At 35.1% G+C, this 21243-nt stretch overlaps 1 non-coding gene across 1 annotated transcript; it reads right to left on the bottom strand.

Annotated features, from left to right (window-relative positions):
• Window positions 1–7658: 7658 nt before the first annotated feature.
• On the bottom strand, window positions 7659–7764 carry LOC140859585 (small nucleolar RNA R71). The gene has a single exon (XR_012143121.1). It is a non-coding gene; the product is annotated as a small nucleolar RNA R71 (small nucleolar RNA).
• Between the last annotated feature and the right edge of the window lie 13479 nt (window positions 7765–21243).

Genomic DNA, 21243 nt, shown 5'->3' with positions numbered 1-21243 from the left:
TAGGAGAAAAATTTAGGGGATAAAAATTCAATCTAACCATTCCTCAATAGGCTGGAAGTGTCTATAACTCCATATCATCAAATAAAATATACAAGAATAATCTGTTTGAGAATCAAAGTAGTATATCAAAATATACACCTTCATATCGATATATTGTTGTCCAGAGGTAGCAACCCAAGGGAGAGGATGAATTGGATTCTTATAAGATTTTAATCAAATTTAAACTCTTAACAAGTATGTGCTTTGAATTAACTTAATCTTAGTATGGTTGTGAGGTAAATGCAATAAGCTACAAAATATTTGAGAGGGGTACTAATAATTTGTATCTTTGAAGATATTTTAAAAAGTAATTTCAGAAGATATATGAAATTTTTTATTTGTAAAAATATTTGAAGATGGCCAAAGTAGCAAATTCATCAAGTTGAAGATACAATTGAAATTTTTTGAAAGTCTCAAGATCATTCAAGTTGATATCAAATTATTTGGAGGTAATTTTAAAATTTTTGAAAGTCTAAAATTGAAGAAAAGCAAGCTTGGGCAAAAGGAGACGACCCCTAGATCGACCCCTTCTGAATGGCACGCAGTAAGATTTCTGGAGTAGCATTCAAAAAGGGATGACTCCTAAGTCATCCCATATAAAAAGGAACGACCCCTAGGTCATCCCCTGCAGTTCCTGAGCTGAGACAGAAAGTTGTTCTCTTGACTAAATGAAAAGGGGTGACCCATGGGGCGACCCTTTTCCAAGGGTCGACCTAAGGGTCACCCCCTATGATAAAAAAAAATCTGCAACGGCTAGTTTCAACCCAATTTTGATGCATTAAATACTTTCTAAACCTAATTCATCTCTCTCTTGAGTTGCATAGCTGGGCAATAATTAGTGATGGCATTAACGATGTTAGAACTTTCGAGATGTCGTTCGTAATACAGTCGTTGAGATTCTTCAGGACCCGTATGTGTATGATCAGTTGGACTCGTTGTCATAGCCATCATAGCAGGTAAGCCTATTAATAATTTTTTTATTTTAAACTTTTATATTTAGAAGCTTCACATATTTAGGTTTGAGTCTGAAAAAGAGATCTAGGGGTAAAAATTCAATCTAACCATCCAAATGATAGACCGAAAGTGTCTATAGCTTTGTATCATCGAATAAAATATGTAGAAATAATCTGTTTGAGAATTGAAGTAGTATATCAAAATATATATTTTTGAATCAACATATACACTTTTGCATCAAAACTTATTAATAATATTTTATTTTTCTTCATTACAGGATGTTGGGACATCTGATTCTTATCTACCGCTATTGAAGAAGATATATAGGAGCAGGAGGAGGATGATGAGGAGGATCTTATATGATTTTTTTTATATATATATAATTTTTAAACTTGTAAAGTAGATTTATAAAATTATATAATTTATATTTATAATTTAATATAATTAATTTTTTATTTATAATTATGTTAAATAATTACTATTTTATTTATAATATATTTTAAAAAATAATTTTAAAATAGATTTTAAAATATTTAATTATAATTTTTTTTAAAAAATAAAAATTATTAGTGACGGCATTAGCGACATACCGTCGCTAATAATTTTTTTAAAATTTTAATTAAAAAATAAAAAACTATTAGCAACAATGATGTCATCTTTAATAATTTTTTTTAAATTTTAATTAAAAAAATAAAAAATTATTAGCGATGGTATATGTCATCACTAATTAGTATTATTAGCAATGGCAAAATTGCCATCACTAATAATGATTATTAAAGATGAAGATATTTTCATCGACTTTCTAATGATGGGGTGGCGTCACTAATAGTATTAGCGATGACAAAATGACTATTAGCGATAACAAATAGCCATCATTAATAGTCAATTTTTTGTAATGCAAGTAAATCGATGATAGACGATAAAGTGCTTTAAAATATATATAAGTGAATGGATGATAGAGGACTAAGTGTTTTGAGATCTATACAGATGAATGGGTTGTAGAAGTACATTGAGATCTATGCAAGCAAATGGATCATAGATAGAGTGCTTTGTAATTTGTACAAATGAATGAATGACAAAAAAATAGAACTATTTAAGATCTGTGCACATGGATGGATGGTTGAGATAGGAGCACTTTAAGATCTATGTTGGCAAATGAATGATGAAGGATGGGATGCTTTATGATCTATGTGGATGGATAAATGATAAAGAATGAGATGTTTTAAGATTTATGCAAGTACATAAATGACAAAAGATAATTGTTGTGGCCAATCCCTTGTTGCATCCGTCATCGGTGAAGAGCACCTGTAAAATAAAGTCTACACCGACCGAAGTTGTATCCGACGGAGACCCTCCAATGCTTAAGTCAGCGAGGAGTGGTCGAACAGAAAGTAAAAAATAAGAAGTGAGAGAGTATTAGTCCAAAAGTATCTTACCAATGCTATTTGTTTACCTCTCTTTTATAAATAATCTATTAATAATCGTTTGTAACGATTAGATACGTGGATCTCGCTTATTTCGATATTATGTGATCGTGGGATGGGTGGTTAAGATCCTTTGATGATCATGGTATGTGACCGTTATGTGCTTTCTGCGCTGGTATTTTCTGATATGCCGACTTTATGTCAGTAGTTTGAATGCATCGACTGTATATCGGTGATTGTAGAAATTTGAATGACCATCAGTCGATGACTCTGATATACCAACTGGCCATCAGTTATGAAGCCGGTTGAGTCGCTATAGTTGAATGATATTTGTCAGAAAAATTGGTTGAGAATTGTCAACTGTCGATTGGCTTACTCATTGATAGTCGATGGTCTGTGCCTATTAAACCGATTGAAAGTCAGACGATGTATTGTAATTGAGCCAGAACTCATCCAACAATGTAGCTTTGATGGTCCATCACCCTAATCGATAGATAATCGGTTGGCCGACTGTGAATCGAGAAAGTAGATTGAATTATCCCTACAGTTTCTCTCTACTCCCAAGTCCAAAGTGGCCTGGCATGTGGATTGACATGTGGCTTGACACGTTGGATGAAGAAAATTGTCACTTGTTATCTCGAGCCCTGATTCAACTATAGACATTAATGATTCCTTCGAAAAATGAAGAGTCTTCAGCCATTTTGTCGCTTCGATAATCATAAGACCATCATTGGGATGTTGATTCGAGAAAATAGTGGGACGGTCAGATGAACCGGTTGATTTGATTCTGATTAGTCGATTGCTGCTACTTGTCTAAGTGTTATTGATTTTTAATCGTAATCTTCTTTGATTTCTTTTCTTACCATTTTTAATGGCTAGTAGGAGTAGGAAGGATAGAGAGAAGGTTAAAGTAGATAAGGCACCTGGGGATAGTTGATTGGGTGACCCGATTGACAATTCTCCTTTGGATTTGGATATGAAAGTTTCTTCTTTATCTGGATCCAATATCGATCGACTCTGAAAATAATATCATATCTTGGAGCAATTTTAGCTCTTTGCACTTGATTCAGATAGTTGAGTGATTTCTCCTCCTTCGGATCAAATGGCAATTTATGTGGAGGACCTTTGGACTGGTCTTCATTTTTCGATTTCAAAGTTTGTCCAAAATCTCCTTGATTATTATTGTCTTTATCCTGCTCAGTTAGCTCCAAATTCTATTCGGTTGATTATTAATTTTGCTCTATTGTATCACACGATCCCGACCAACCCTTGGCCTTAACTTTTTCATGCCTTTTTCATTCTTCATCCCCACCCAAAAGCTAAGAACTGGTGGTTCTTCAATCCGAAGAAGGGTTTGTCTTTTATTTCTGGTCTTCCTTCATCCATCCATGGGTGGAAGAATCAATTTTTCTTTATTTCTTCTTCTTCATCCTGGGGCTTTCCTTCATCCTGGAGAGATCCAAGAATAAGTCCTAATGAACATAGTTAGATCGAAGTTATTGATCGAAAAGATTTTCTCTGACTGAAGGATATGGAAGTCCTCGCACAATGAGAGCTATTGACGGAGCAAGCTCTCTATGACGCCAAACTTAGTCCAATGACTTCCTTAGGTATAGCTAGTCGATCCTTCACTTTACTCTTTATTTATCTTTGAACTTGATAACAGAGTCATTTTGCCTTTTGATTGTAGCTATGCGACCAGCGGTGCGAGTCTCAATGACTGATGTTCGACAACATGCGGCTAAAAAGAGAGCAGCGACTGGTGCCGGACCATCTTGAGCGACGAAGAGTCAGGTCAATGCAGAGTCGGCATTAATAAGGGAGACCGACATTCCATCAGTGGTCATTTTCGAAGTCGAGCCCATCATTGCACTGTCTGCTCTGACAGTACTTCCACCGATCGATGCACCGCCTATCGAAGGGTGATAAGTCATATATTTTTATATTTATTTTAGATATTTTTGATAATTAATGGTGCTAACATCTTCTAAAAAACTTAATTTCATAAATAAATTAAATTTTTTTATAAAAATAAATAATTTTAAAAATATAAAATTAGAGCATATTTATGAAAAATAGATATCAAGTTAATTGAATAATTTAAGCATCAAAATAATTAAAAAATTAATGAGCAATTTAATTCATATTTTTTTCTATTTTTTAGACATAAAATCTGAGCAAAATCAAGCAAAAATATCCAAAAATCAATTTTAAAAAACTTTCGGTGCACGGTGGACCGATCGCTCAGTCCATAGAATTTAGGTTGCAGTCCGCAGCATAGTGGATCGCAGTCTTTATTGTGGCTCATGGTGGGCGCCTAAGTTATGCGCAATCAGATGGTTGAGATCGTGCCAAACACACGATTAGACGACTGACGAAGCTCCAATCCATATCCAGCTATGGTGGCCCACAGTAGCTGCATGATTGATAAACACTTAATTTAAGTATTTTAAATTAAAAAATTATATTTAATTTATCTTATTTATTAAGAATTTGATGTTTCTTTCTATATTTTACAGGAAAGGTGATCGCCGATACAAAGAGTCCGATTCATAGATCAAAAAGACTCAAGTTTGAAAAAAATTGGATTTAAAATAAAATTAAAAAAAAAGAAAGACGCATCCGGTATTATAGAAAATGAAGATACTATGCAAGGAATCCAAAAAGGATATAGATGTCATTATGATGGAACTTTTGTTTCTTTTTGGAATATAAGAAAAAGGGATTCACGTGAATTTGATCTGGGCGGTTTCACGTGATTCAAATGCTTTGGCGCGCGTAAATTCTTTGGCGCGTGAACACCCGCGCGCGGGACGCGGCGTGGACGCGGCGTGGATGCGGGACGGGCGCTGATGCGGGCACGGGTGCAGCATCTCGCGGGTGTGGGCGCACTGCAGACAAGTTCAAAATAAGAAAAAAAATAATATTTAGAAATGTTTTGAAAGATTTGTATTTTTTTAGTCCCACATCGAAAAATCATGTAAAACTCCTCCCTCCTAACACCTATAAAAAGACTTTTGTACTCTCATTGAAGGGGGAGCCCAGAAATTCTTCTAAAGCCTTGCATAGAGGAACAGAAAGGGACTACTTCATGAGCAGCTAGGCTAGCAGTCTCGGGAGTGGAGAAGAAATTTTGTAACGACACAGAGATGGTTTATTGTTCTAAACTTTTCAGTATTTCTTTATATGCAATAAAGATTATGCTTTTTATTTAAATTGTCATGAGTTCTTTATTTGCTCCCTATAATATGCTTTTATTTATGCTTTCTTGTTAGATTAATATTAGGAACAACTTTTACTTTCCGGAGACGCGTCGTGATCTACGGATACGGGGCGTGCCGAGGAAAGAAGAGTTGTGTACCTAGTCTTTCCGGAGACGCGCCGTGATCTACGGGTACGGAGCGTGCCGAGGAAAGATAGGTATTTTTTCTAAGATTAATCACATCTATTTAGTTAAAAAAGAGATACAACTCTGCTAGTGCAAATTAATTCAAAACTCCCGAGCTCTTTTTATTTTTTAATTACCTCAATTTTACGATAATTTATTTTCTAAATCAAAAATAACGCTTCTTTCTTTTACCTTGCAATTTCAATTTAGCCCAAGATCCCTGAGGATACGATCTCGACTCATCCTACCTACATAGTGAGTAGAGTTACTTTTGGTGCTATCAACGACTATACACCAAATTTTGGCGCCGTTGCCGGGGATCTTGGCACGGTTGAATTAAAAAAAAAAAAAAAAAAATTAAAATTTTTTTTAAAAAAAAAAAAAAAAATACTTTTCAGTTTTTATTTCTCGTTTTAAATTTTTTTTTTTCAGTACTTTCTAGCTAAATAATCTTATTTGCATAATTACAGAATTACCTTGCATAACTAATTTACTATTTAGAATTTTGCTGCTTAGAATAATTTGCTACTTTTCATAGCCCAGTAATTTATTGCTTTTTAGACTTAATCACTTAAATTTATTTTCTTGCAAAACTAAAAAAAAAAAATTTAAAAAAAAATATATATATATATATATAAAAAGATAAAATTATATATAAAAAAAAAAAACCACTGACATTTCATAACACTTAACTAAAATAGCGTAACCTCAAATATAAAAATTTCTAACTTGATTGGACACCTTGTTTATTTGCATTGCATCTCCATAATTAATCTTAAGGGCAATAACCCATTAACCAGATAAGGTGGGGATTTGATCACCCTTCCTTGGCCCACAAATCACTCCCTTGCATTTGCATAACCTAGACCTTAATTTAAAATCAATTAGACGTCAGCCCTAGGAATTTCGAGCTCAATAGGATAAGAAAGCTCTAGAGTTGAACCGAGTGCGGATTGGTTAATTGCTCGGTGTCTAAGGCAAGTGGTTAAAGAAAGTGGTTTTCAATTGGTTCCGTTGACTGACCTGGCCAACTTAGTTGGTGTCTAAGGAAAGCAACGAGCAGGGAACCTCCCACATCTTACGCTTACCTGGCCGAGTCAGTTAGTCAATCTTGAGCTTGGAGTGCTCAAAAGCAATCTTGAAAGTTAGGAGCTGTCTAGATCTAAGTTAACCCTAGGATAGAGAGTATATGATTGTTTAAGTTGATTGCAATTAACATCTAAACATTAATTAATTTCTCCCTTTTCATAGATTTAAGGTTCTTAGGTTCTTCTCTTTAGATTTTCTTCATTCTTTTCTCACTTTATTATAAAAATATATATTTAAAAAAAAAAAAAAAAAAAATTCTGTGTGTGCTCTACAGTATAATTGTAAGGTGTATGCTTGGCCGTAGATCGTTACGACCAGAAATCCAACCTTTTGATCCAGAAATAGAAAGAACCTTTAGAGCCTACAGACATAAAAAGATGGACCGAAATCAGGAGAATGATCCACCCAAGCAATTGAAGGAGTACTTTACTCCTTCCACATATACCTACTCTCCTTGTATTCAAGTACCCCCAGTGGAGGCCACTCAATATGAAATTAAGTCCAGTATAATCCAAATGTTACCTTCATTTTATGGACTTAGTAATGAAGACCCTTATAAACATCTTGAAGAATTTCTTGAGATATGCTCAACTGTCAAAATTCACAACTTCTCCGATGATGCTCTTAGGTTGAAATTATTTCCTTTTTCACTTAAGGACAAAGCCAAATACTGGCTACATACTTTGGATTCCATGACTATATCAACCTGGGACCAGCTACAAGGAGAGTTTCTCAAGAAATATTTTCCCATAGGAAAAACGAATCAAATAAGGAAAGCCATAACTAGTTTTTCCCAATTAGATGGAGAAATGTTTCATGAAACATGGGAAAGATTAAAGGATCTTATTAGAAAATGTCCCCACCATGCTGTACCCAAGTGGCAGTTAATCCAATGTTTTTATGATGGACTCTCTGAAAGACATCGACAAATGGTCGATGCATCATGCGGTGGGACATTTATGCTGAAAAGTGAGGATGAGGCATGGCAACTGTTTGAAATTTTAAGTGAAAATTCATTACATCATATGTCTGCCTCCATTAGAGATAAACCCATGTTAAACTCAAAAAGAGGTGGAATATATGAAGTAGGAAATGCCATAGATATCCATCAAAAGGTAAATGAACTGTCCCAAAAATTAGATCGTCTTCTAAACACTGGACAATCCCCGATTCCACCTAATCCAATCCAAGAAGTTTGTGCATTGTGTGCAAGTCCAAACCATTTTGTTAGTGAATGCCCAGCCGCACCCCAATTTCCTGAGTTTGTGCATGAACAGGTTCAGCAAGTCCAACAAGCTCGCAGACCAGGAAACGATCCATATTCGAACACTTATAATCCCGGCTGGAGAAACCATCCAAATTTTTCCTGGAGACCACAACCAGTGGTTGGTCCTGCCACACCTCGACCTCAATATCAAGACCCAACATATAGGCATGGACCATACCATCAACTCCAAAATGTTCCTCAACCGTCTACTACTGGTCACAGCTCAGCTTTTGAGGAAAAAGTCCTGAAAGCACTAGAAAGATTAGAAGTCAACACTCAGATCCTTAACTCCCACACACAATCTATTGCTAAGCTAGAGACCCAAATAGGTCAACTAGCGACTGCATTCAGTAGGAGGGAAGAAGGAAAATTACCTAGCCAACCCGAGAGCAACCCAAGAGGGCAATTTGTGATTGAGAGTTATAATACCCCAGAAGCTTTTTCTGAACATGCCAAATCAATCATGACTCTGAGAAGTGGGAAGGTCATTGAACACACTAGTAAAACCAATGAGACTGACCCTAAACCTCTAACCGAATCCAAATCACCCAAGAATAAGGAGGATCTGAAAATAGAGAAGGAACCAACTGCACCGGAATCATCTTACTTGCCTAAAGCCCCATTTCCGGATGCCCTGAAAGCCCCTATTCCTGCAGATAAGAAGGGAGAAAAACTCGATGAGATGTTGGAATTGTTTAAGCAAGTCCAAATTAATCTTCTCCTTCTAGACGCAATCAAACAGGTCCCTGCTTATGCCAAATTTTTGAAAGATTTGTGTACCCAAAAACGTAAATCTAGATCACAAATCCCAAAGAAAGTACGTCTCACTGAACAGGCTAGTTCTGTCGTCCAGCATGCCACTCCTCCAAAGCTTAAAGACCCAGGAGCCCCCATCATTTCCTGTGTTATAGGAGATTATCACATTGAAAAAGCTCTTCTAGATTTAGGGGCAAGTGTGAATCTTTTACCTAGTTCGGTGTATGAACTTTTTGGATTCGGAGAACTGAAACCCACATCAGTCACATTACAGTTAGCCGACAGATCAATTAAAGAACCACGTGGAATGCTTGAGGATGTCTTGGTCAAGGTAGATGAGTTTTACTTTCCAGTTGATTTTCTGGTTCTCGATATGGAATTAAGTGGCAACCCCAGACAAATTCCCATTATCTTAGGACGACCTTTCCTAGCTACGGCGAATGCATGCATCAATTGTAGGACAGGAGTCATGGACGTATCGTTTGGGAATAAGAAACTGAGACTGAATGTGTTTGGTGCTTCCCAAGGACCATCAATGGATAGTTGCTTCAAAGTAGATACACTAGAAGATATTATAGAAGATGCAACACCCACAATTCTAGCACCTGAACCCTTAGATACTTGCTTGGCTCACTTTGGAGTGTATGACTTTAAGGGATATATGAAAGAAGTTAACATATTGTTGGATACACCACATGATAAAACCACTCCTCCATGGACAATCAAGTATGAGCCATTACCCATCTTTTGTTGGTTTTATCGCATATGACGTCTGGCTGAAGACGTAAAACTTAGCGCTTTTTGGGAGGCAACCCAAATTTCGTCTATTTTGTTTTAACTGATCATCATTTTTTTAAAAGAATAAAGGACCACTCTGTATGGAAGAGTCTGTTAATAAACTTGACGTCTGGCTGAAGACATAAAACTTAGCGCTTGTTGGGAGGCAACCCAACGATTTCATATTTTTTTTTACTTTATCGCAGCTGCAGGAATTTAGAACAAGAGCCTATTAATCAATGAAGTTATCTTCAACTTCCAAAGCAAAATTATCCCAGGTGCACTCTCTCCTTTTATTTTCTTTGCTTTCCTACTCCATTGAGGACAATGTAGATTAAGTTGGGGGGGGAAGGAAATTAATCAAATCCTCGAGTATGGTCAGAAATAATTAGTTTTGTGTATTCAAATTTTATTTTGATTAAGAGTCAATTAGGCATCCTAATAAATGAATGATTAACGGTCAAGATAATTTTAGAGATACTGAGGAATAAATTATTAAGAAAACCCAATGAATGGTAGGGTTTAAACTAGACCAAATTTTAGGAGTGATTCTATAACCCTCTTCTTACTGATCTCAATAAAGAATCTGCTTCATGAGAAATTGGGTAAAGATCGAGGTATTAAAAAAAAAAAAAAAAAAAAAAAAAAAAAAAAAAAACATTGGTCTCCTACTGAGTAACCGGGCCCTTTCGCCTAAGTAAGCGTTGTGGTTCGCGTAAAAAGGTAGGCAATGTTATATATATATATATATATATATATATAAAAAAAAATCTCTTTCCCATTAAGTTAGAGAATTTAAAGAGTAAAGTGGGGAGTTGGTGAAAGAAAAGCTCTGAAATTTCTTTAGTTAATACTTAGCCACTAATTGGGTCAAATTGATAATCCAATGAAATATCTCTTTAATGGTCTGACCAAGTATCATCTACCTTTTGGGATGCCTAAACTAATTTTTGATTCAAAACCGAATTGGTACACAATGCTGATATATCTATTTTACTCGAGGACGAGCAAAATTCAAGTTGGGGGGTGTGATAAATACTTAATTTAAGTATTTTAAATTAAAAAATTATATTTAATTTATCTTATTTATTAAGAATTTGATGTTTCTTTCTATGTTTTACAGGAAAGGTGATCGCCGATACAAAGAGTCCGATTCATAGATCAAAAAGACTCAAGTTTGAAGAAAATTGGACTTAAAATAAAATTAAAATAAAAGAAAGACGCATCCGGTATTATAGAAAATGAAGATACTATGCAAGGAATCCAAAAAGGATATAGATGTCATTATGATGGAACTTTTGTTTCTTTTTGGAATATAAGAAAAAGGGATTCACGTGAATTTGATCTGGGCGGTTTCACGTGATTCAAATGCTTTGGCGCGCGTAAATTCTTTGGCGCGTGAACACCCGCGCGCGGGACGCGGCGTGGACACGCGGGACGCGGTGTGGACGCGCGGGGACGGGCGTGGACGCGCGGGGACGGGCGCGGATGCGGGACGGGCGCTGATGCGGGCACGGGTGCAGCATCTCGCGGGTGTGGGCGCACTGCAGACAAGTTCAAAATAAGGAAAAAAATAATATTTAGAAATGTTTTGAAAGATTTGTATTTTTTTAGTCCCACATCGAAAAATCATGTAAAACTCCTCCCTTCTAACACCTATAAAAAGACTTTTGTACTCTCATTGAAGGGGGAGCCCAGAAATTCTTCTAAAGCCTTGCATAGAGGAACAGAAAGGGACTACTTCATGAGCAGCTAGGCTAGCAGTCTCGGGAGTGGAGAAGAAATTTTGTAACGACACAGAGATGGTTTATTGTTCTAAACTTTTCAGTATTTCTTTATATGCAATAAAGATTATGCTTTTTATTTAAATTGTCATGAGTTCTTTATTTGCTCCCTATAATATGCTTTTATTTATGCTTTCTTGTTAGATTAATATTAGGAACAACTTTTACTTTCCGGAGACGCGTCGTGATCTACGGATACGGGGCGTGCCGAGGAAAGAAGAGTTGTGTACCTAGTCTTTCCGGAGACGCGCCGTGATCTACGGGTACGGAGCGTGCCGAGGAAAGATAGGTATTTTTCCTAAGATTAATCACATCTATTTAGTTAAAAAAGAGATACAACTCTGCTAGTGCAAATTAATTCAAAACTCCCGAGCTCTTTTTATTTTTTAATTACCTCAATTTTACGATAATTTATTTTCTAAATCAAAAATAACGCTTCTTTCTTTTACCTTGCAATTTCAATTTAGCCCAAGATCCCTGAGGATACGATCTCGACTCATCCTACCTACATAGTGAGTAGAGTTACTTTTGGTGCTATCAACGACTACGCACCAATGATCCAATGGCCCAAATCAGTTTGAAGTGAGATCGAACGGTCCTGGTTCATTGCTGGTGGAAAAACTAAACTAAAGAGAATTTTTTTAGAGCGATCTGACGGTCCAAAACCAATATGAATCCCGATCTGATGGTCAGCATCCTTTCCGACTTTGAATAGGATATCTTCTGTGCTGATCAACGGTCTAGAGCTGATCTGATGAAGGATCCAACGGCCAGCATTGATCCCAATCGAGATAAGGCCTGTTCTTTGATTTTTTTGATGCGATCTGGGTGGTTCAAATGTGATTTGATGGTCAGAAGCAAGGGACATAGGTTTGACATGATTTTGAGGGCTTTTAGGACTCTGTTTGCTACTAGAAAAAGGTAAAAAATTCACCTATAAATAAGTAGTCCGAAAATAAGAGAAAAGATAGAAAAAAATAGTAAAAAAATAAAAAATAAAATAAAAAAATTAGAGAAGTTTAGATATCCAAAGAAGAAGGAGAGAAGCTGATTTGCTCCATGAAGTACGAAGGAAGAAAGAGAGGTCGTCAACTATCTTCTCGATGAGCCTATACCGATCAACTTCAGATCTTTATTACCGTTTTATTTTATTTTATTATTTTTTTAAATTTTTATATTTAAATTTTAATTTTAATTAATATAAAATTTATTATATTTTTAAATTTTTACTCTTTATTTTTATTGCAAGTAGATGCTAAGATCTAGTTAGTGGATCTTAGTACTAATTTATTTTTATATTTTTTAAATTTTTATTATTTATTTTTATTATGAGTAGAAGCTAAAATCTAAATAGTAGATCTTAGTATCAGATTATTCTTTATACTTTTACTTTTTATTTTTTAACTTAAATTATTTTTTCAAATTTTTTTTTATAAAATTAAAATTATCAAATCAAAATACTGCTTTCTCTATGAATTCGATCCGACTCACTACTCTCTATGTATTTTTAATTTTTATTGAAATCAAATTTAATTTGATAATCATGGTATCCTAACGACAACATCATGAGCTATCAATTTTTAGCACCATTGTCCAGGAAGATATTAATTTTAATGTTTGATTTTTTTAAGTTTCTTATGAATATAGCTTACTAGCTTTTTTTAATTTTTTATCTTTTTTTAAAAAAAAATTAAACCATAAATATTAGGGTTTGCACTGGTACATGCACGGTTGGAGATCTCTTTACCCTGACCTAGTTGAATCTAATCCTAAAATTGAATGGTTGATTCATGTTAAACCTGAAAATCAAATGGCTGAAAACTCTGGAGAACCACCTAAACAGATGAAGAAATATTTTATTCCTTCCACCTATAACCCATCGACTTGTATTTACTTATCTGATATTCCTGCAAGTCATTATAAGATCAAATCGACCATAATCCAAATGCTCCCATCTTTTTATGGGAATATTAATAAAGATTCTTACAAGCATCTAGATGAATTTTTAAAAATATGTTCCATAGTAAAGATCTAAAATTTTACTGATGATGCACTTAGACTGACCCTATTTCCTTTCTCACTTAAAGACAAAGCCAAGTACTGGCTTGCCACAATAAGGAGACCGATCCGAACTTGGACTAAAATATAGCACAAATTTCTTAAGAAATTCTATCCTATAGATCGAACCAACACCATGAGGTTAGCCATCATTGGATTTGCTCAGCTTCTAGGAGAACAAATTCATGAATCATGGGAAAGAATTAAGAAACTTCTTAGAAAATGCCCACACCATGATCTAAGTGGCAAATTGTTCAAGCCTTTTATGAGGGTTTAGGTGACCAGTATAGACAGCTAGTAGATGCATCTTGTGAAGGAGTATTCATGAGTAAAAGTGAGGATGAAGCCTATATCTTATTTGAAACTTTGAGTGAAAACTCGATCAACCATGCTTCATTATCTTCTTATGAAAGATAAATCCCTCACCAAAAGTGAGCAAAAATTTTTTGAGATCAAATAAACAAATTCTAGTTCTAAGGCTGACTCGAACCTAATAGCTCAAAAATTAGATAAAGTCGACCTTTTTGCCTAGAAGTTAGATCAGTTCCTAATCCTAGGTCAACAATCTCCCACGCAATACACACCACCTCTCAATTATCAGGAGATCTATTCTATCTGTGCTAGCCCAGCTCATTATGTGAGCAAATATCCTACGGCTATACAGTTTTTACTTTTCATCCAAGAATAAGTTCAAGCTGCCCAAGATTATGTCAAGCCTGTCAATGATCCATTTTCAAATACATATAATCCAGATTAGAGGAACCACCCCAATTTTTCTTGGAGATCCCAACAAACTCAGGTTTAGATCCAAATTCTTTCTGTGCAAAACTTTCAAAATAGATCCCAATACCAAAATTATACCTATAATAGAGATCAGTCTAGTCAGCCTATCCAGCTATCATATCATAATTAGCCGTCATACCCACCTCCTCAACAGACCAATCTAGCCGATGATAGATTTAATCAACTCCAACAATTGATTATGATCCAATAGCAATCTATTATCAGGTTAGAAACACAAATAGGATAGTTAGTTGAGTCTACCATGAGGAGAGAATCAGGTCAATTGTCAAGCCAACCGATACCAAATCCTAGGAATAACCCATCCACTGTCCACCAACCATCTGGATCTAATCATCAATTCAATGTCTCCCCTAAGAATCCTCAATTTGAGAATACCAACGCAATTACTAAACTTAGAAGTGGTAGGATTCTTAAGGACTCATATCAAGAACAGGTGAGAGAGGCTAGTATTGATGCTAGCCAAAATGAAAACTTGAAAGAAGAGGTTAGTACTGAAACTAATCCAATAGAAGAACCTGAGCCCAGAATTGATACTAATGCTGGTTCGAATTTGAGTGAGAAAGACAAAGGGAAGAAGAAAGCAGATGAGTTATCCGAGATATATAAACTAAGAGTCACATTCTCTTCAACCCTAGAAGCTGGTTCTTCTCGCAAAAAGCAAGAAGCATGCAATGAAGAACTAATAGAATTGTTTAAATAAGTTTATATTAATCTATCCCTTCTCAATGTGATTTAGCACGTTCTGACTTATGCAAAATTTCTTAAGAAATTCTACACACAAAAGCATGAGCCGAGAACAATAGAGAGAATTATGCTATCTGAATATGTCAGTGCAGTCCTATTGAATTCATTGCCTCAAAAAATGAAAGATTTTGGTATTCTTTTGATTTCATATGTTGCAGGAGCCATCACCTTTGACTGAGCTCTGTTAGATTTAGGAGCTAGTGTGAACCTACTTCCGACCTTGGTCTATAAAAAATTTGAGATTGGAGAACTAAAATCTACATCGATTATTCTATAATTAGCCGATAGATCAATAAAAATGTCACATGGTCTGATTAAAGATGTCTTAGTTAGAGTGAATCAATGCTATTTTTTAGTAGACTTCTTTGTACTTGATATGGAACCATCCCAGAAGCTAAATCAAAATCTCATAATTTTAGGATGTCCATTCCTGGCTACTGTCAATGCTAATATCAATTGTAAAATAAGAGCCATAGATATTTTTTTTGAAGATCAAAATTTGAGAATTAATATTTTTAATATCTCAAAGTACACTCAGAAGGAGGAAAACTGTTTGGTAGTTGAATTAATAGATGAAATAGTTGAATATGATTCTTCCTTAAAATTAATAAAAGATGATTTTCTGGATGAGCCCATTGAAGAAATTCAAGTCCAGAAGGTGAATGCCCTGCTTGATTCACCTCACCCACTTTATCCACTAGAATTTATCAATCCAATATTCGACACAGGATAAGTGAGGTAGAATCTACATCGGTCTGACTAAAGATGGTAAACTTAATATCTTTTGTATTATTTAGGTTAATCGAGTCTTGCTTAATGTCTTTTGTAGAAATTTAAAAATAATATTGGCAAAATTGGAGAGAGAATCAATTTTGAAAAGATTTCTGGATCAGATAATATCTCTCTTTTTCTTTTTCTTTGTATGCACCTTTTATTTTTTTTACTCCATTAAGAACAATGTCGATTTAGTTGGAGAGGAGAATAATAAAAATTTTTAAATTTTTAAATCTTCAAGTAAGTTAGTATTTAGTATTTAAGCACCTAATTATACTTAAGAATCAAGTTAAACTAAATATTTTTAAAAAAAAATTGATGTATAGATCAGAGAGTTTGTGAGATATCTAGAGATCAAATAAACCCAATAAAAAGTTAAATTTAGAACTTAAATATTTTTTTTGAATATTTTTAAATTTTTTTACCAGCATCAAAGAAGAGTTTACTTCCTATAGACTTGTATAGGATAACTATACATTTCTTTATATATATAAAAAAAAATTCTCAAGTACTTTATGTTGAGTAACCGAACCTCTTTGCTTAAGCAAGTATTGAGTTTCATGTCAAAAGGTATGAAGGATAAAGAAGCTCTATTGTGAAGCTAGTTTTAACTCATAACCTGTTTGATTTGAGTAAGTAAGTCCGAGGGATATTCTATACCTAGTGCCCTAAAACTATCTGATTTAAAAATCATTGGCTGAAAACTCACTACATGAGTCAAACAGAAAGTTTAAAAGATTAAGACACTCAACAGGGATATAACGTTAAAAAAAATTCAATAAATGATGGACGAAAGTAACAATATACTTGCCCATATGAAGGTTAATGATTTGAAGATAAAGAAAAAAAATTTAAAAAAAATTCAAAAAAGATTTAGTATTCTTAGCTTAACTCCCATATTGATTAGTATTAATATCCCAATGACATACCTTACTCACGCTCTACTAAATATCAATGGCCCTTTTTGAAAATTATCTGATGAAATTTGAAACTCTAAGTTAAATGATAGTTAACTCTAAATCTTTTCTTTACTTGAAGACGAGCAAAATTTTGGTTAAAGAGTGTGATAAGTCATATATTTTTATATTTATTTTAGATATTTTTGATAATTAATGGTGTTAACATCTTCTAAAAACTCTAATTTTATAAATAAATTAATTTTTTTATAAAAATAAATAATTTTAAAAAATATAAAATTAGAGTATATTTATGAAAAATAGACATCCAGCTAATTGAGCAATTTAAGTATCAAAATAATTGAAGAATTAATGAGCAATTTAATTCATATTTTTTTATTTTTTAGACACAAAATCTGAGCAAAATCAAGTAAAAATATCCAAAAATCAATTTTAAAAAGCTTTCGATGCACAATGGATCGATCGTTCGGTCCATAGAATTTGGGTCGCAATCCATAGCACAGTGGATCGCAGTCTTTGTCGTGGCTCATGACGGGCGACTGAGTTATGCACGATCGGACGGTTGAGATCGCACCAAACACACAATCAGACAGCTGACAAAGCTCCAATCGATATCCAATGATGGTGGCCCATAGCAGCTATGCGATCTAATGGCCCAAATCAGTTTGAAGTGAGATCGAACGGTCCTGGTTCGTTGCCGATGGGAAAACTAAACAGAAGAGAATTTTTTTGGTGCAATCCGACGGTCCAAAACCAATCTGAAGTCTGATCCGACGGTCAGCATCCTTCCTAACTTTGAATAGGATATCTTCTATGCAGATCAACAGTCCAGAGCCAATCTGATGAAGGATCCAACGGTCAGCATTGATCCTGATCGAGATAAGGCTTGATCTTTGATTTTTTGATGTGATCTGGATGATTCAAATGTGATCCGATGGCCAGAAGCAAGGGATGCAGGTTTGACACGATTTTAAGGGCTTTTGGGACTCCGTTTGCTATCAAAAAAAGATAAAAAATTTACTTATAAATAAAAAATTCAAAAATAAGAGAAAAAATAAAATAAAAATAAAAATAAAAAAAAATAAAAAATTAGAGAGATTTAGAGATCCAAAGGAGAAAAAAAAGAGAAGCCGGTTCGCTCCATGGAGTATGAAGGAAGAAGAAAAAATAATCAACCATCTTTTTGATGAGACTGTATCGATCAACTTCAGATCTTTGTTATAATTTTATTTTATTTTATTATTTTTTTAAATTTTTTATACTTAAATTTTAATTTTAATTAATATAAAATTTATTATACTTTTAAATTTTTATTATTTATTTTTATTGTAAGTAGATGCTAAAATTTAGTTAGTAGATCTTAATACTAATTTATTTTTATGATCTTTAAATTTTTATTATTTATTTTTATTATAAGTAGAAGCTAGGATCTAAATAGTAGATCTTAGTATCGAATTTATTTTTCATACTTTTAATTTTATTTTTTAACTTAAATATTTTCTCAAATTTTCTTTTATAAAATCAAAGTTATCAAATCAAAATATTAAATTTAATTTGATAATCACGATATCCTAACGACAACATGACGAGCTATTAAAAGAGAATTGACCAGAGATGGTGAGGTCGTGGCCATCATGTCAGTACCGGCCAAGACAATGCCAACCATGGTTTTGTCGGTGGGGAGTCTAGTAGAGTCTACTACTATGCCTAAACCAGAACCATCCATTGTTGTGCGAAAGATACCTCGGGCACCTTCAACTAGACCGATGTTGTCACGGGTACCATCAACACCCGACTTGATAGCGGCTTCAAGTGAGCAACCACCAACCAAAGAGCAAAAAAAAGCACTGGCCATTTTCACTAAAGACGGATCGTCGACAGGCTTCACTGCACTTTTCGACATGAATTTCTACAGGTGAGTCGGCTTTGGCCAATCCGAAATTGGCCAATCAACTTATCAAAGCTGCACTTCTCCTGACTGATAGGGAAAATAGAAAAGATCGGACTGTGTCTAAAATATTTTCATCCTTTTATCCGATGATGCTCAGCATAAGTTGATGATGCTCTTCTTCTTTCTCTTCTCCTCTCTTCTTCTTCTTTTTTTTTTTGATCTGACTTGTTTTCTTTTCTTTTCAGCTAACGCATGCAGGCATTGGACAGTGGGTATCGAAAAATCACCGACTTTCGTCGAATGTGGATGTAGAAAATCACGACTGCGAATGTCGAGAAAGCTACGGCCACTGAACAACTTTGGGTGGTGGCCAAGCAAGAGGCAAATTATCAAGAGAAGAACTCTCACATGAAGGCCGAACTGGAGTTGGCAAGAGCTGAGTTGGAATCGATGAGAGGCGAATTACAGTCGGCTCATACCGAGCTGGAATCCACACAGCAAACTGTCAAATCTTAGGAATCTCGAATAAAAAAGAAAAAGCATGAAATCAGTCGGCTCTAGAAAGATCGTGACAGTTGCACTAAAGAGTTGGAGGAAGAAAGAAAAAAGCATCGGGCCACCAAATCAAAATTGGCACTGGCCGATGTAGAGTCGGCCTCCACTAAGGAGGAAGCATAGTCAGCCAAAGATGCTCTGAGTTGGGCACAGGAGCAGACCATCGAGGATTACAAAGAATTGCAAGACTTCAAACATGAAATCCTCGAGGGTGGCTACGCTTCTTATTTGTTGGCTATGAATACGGTAGGGATGCGATCAGAAAGTTGTATCCAGATTTGGACCTGAGTAGCATCACCGCCCCTAGTTCGAAAGAAGAAACTATAGAGGAAATAGTGCCAACCGAAGAAGTTGCACCGACTGCATCAGAGTCTGCTTCGATTGTTGAAGAAGCCATACCAAAGTCGGTTGCTATTGAAAGCCATAAGACTGATGCTGCAATGACTGTCGACACAGCGAGGAAGGGGCCGACTGATGATCAATATAAAAAAATTTTTCTCTCTTCGTAGTTGGACAATAATCCAACTTACTTTTTGTAATCGGACTTTGGGTCTAAGTTTGTAATCCTTTGCTCATGAATGAAAAGAATAGTTTTTCAAGTGTTGAAAATTTTTTAAGTATTGAACTCCTTGTATGTTGCTTTTTATTGTAGATGACTTGCTGTCAATGCAGTCGAATATTAATCCGATTGCCGATTATCAATCAGTGTCTCAAATGTTGATCGATAGTCGTAGCAGAATAATTTGCCTGCTAGTCGGATATCAGCCGATCTAGCTTTTCGGTATACATTTTTTTAAGTATTTGATAGATGGTGGTAGGCCGAATATCCTTCGATTGAGTGAAGTCGAGTCGGTATATTTTTTGATTTAGCCGATGTCAAATCGGCTTATTCTTTTGCTCAATCATGGTTGAGTTAGCATGTTGTTCCACTCAGCCATAGCTGAGTCAGCATATATAATTATCTGATCGAAGTTGGTATGTAGATTCAGCCGACCAAAGTCGGCGTGTAGATCCTCTTGAGACTTACCTCAATTCGAAGATCAATATTTTTCTACTTTGGCTCTTCAGAGCTTGAGCCAGAGCTCGTATTTATCATTAAAGTGTATAGTCGTTGGATGTGGATCTCTTAATCAAATAAGAGTCAGCTGAATAATTGAAGATATTTGTAGATTGTCGGCATTCTATATCTGAAAGACAGTCATTCCGTCATAGAGGAATATTGTCGTACATTACACCATTCAATCGGAACATTATCGTAGGTCATTCCATTATAGAAAAATTATCATCATTTGGGAAGAGCTTTCCAAATTATAGATCACGATCGATTCATCGTTTGAAGAAGCTTTTCGAATTATAGATTACGATAGTCTGCCCCCCCCCAAAGTCTCATCGTTTAGTCATTTTGTAGTCTTTTAATTTGATAATCTAGCTCCTAAAACTTTTGCTCATAGTTATCCACGTGCTGGGAATCCTCTCGGAAAGAGTACCCAGGAGTAAAACTTTTGTTGGATAAAGAGAAAAAGCACATCATCATTTCCCCTCATCAGCTTTGTGGGGGAGAATATAGGTGGCGATCAGTATGTTAAGAGCGAAGGACTGAGTGGTATGGCACATCCCGCCGATGAAGCTGTCGTCGAGGTTGCATCACCATTTGATTAGTGGCTGTATTTGCTACTGCTGCTGCTGTTGGAGGCTACACACTGCCTCCGTCAGTACTTTCATTTACTGTGTTAAAGTAGTAATTTGGACGTTCGTAATGACTATAGGACATAAAGAACTGGGTTCTGTCATTGGAGGTAGAGGAGAGAAGTCTTTCCGATGGGAAGATTATTTTGCGGAGCATGTGGAGTTATTTTGAGCTCTTATTTTTATCATAATTTTATTTTGTTAATCTCGTCCTTTCTTGGTGCGTCAATCTGTTGCGGCCAATCTCTTGTTGCATCCGTCACCGGTGAAGAGCAACTGCAAAATAAAGTCTACACCAACCGGAGTTATGTTCAACAGAGACCTTTCGATACTTAA

This window comes from Elaeis guineensis, chromosome 7 (genome assembly GCF_000442705.2).
Source record: "Elaeis guineensis isolate ETL-2024a chromosome 7, EG11, whole genome shotgun sequence".
Taxonomy (NCBI): domain Eukaryota; kingdom Viridiplantae; phylum Streptophyta; class Magnoliopsida; order Arecales; family Arecaceae; genus Elaeis; species Elaeis guineensis.
This window is presented reverse-complemented; position numbering and strand designations above follow the sequence as displayed.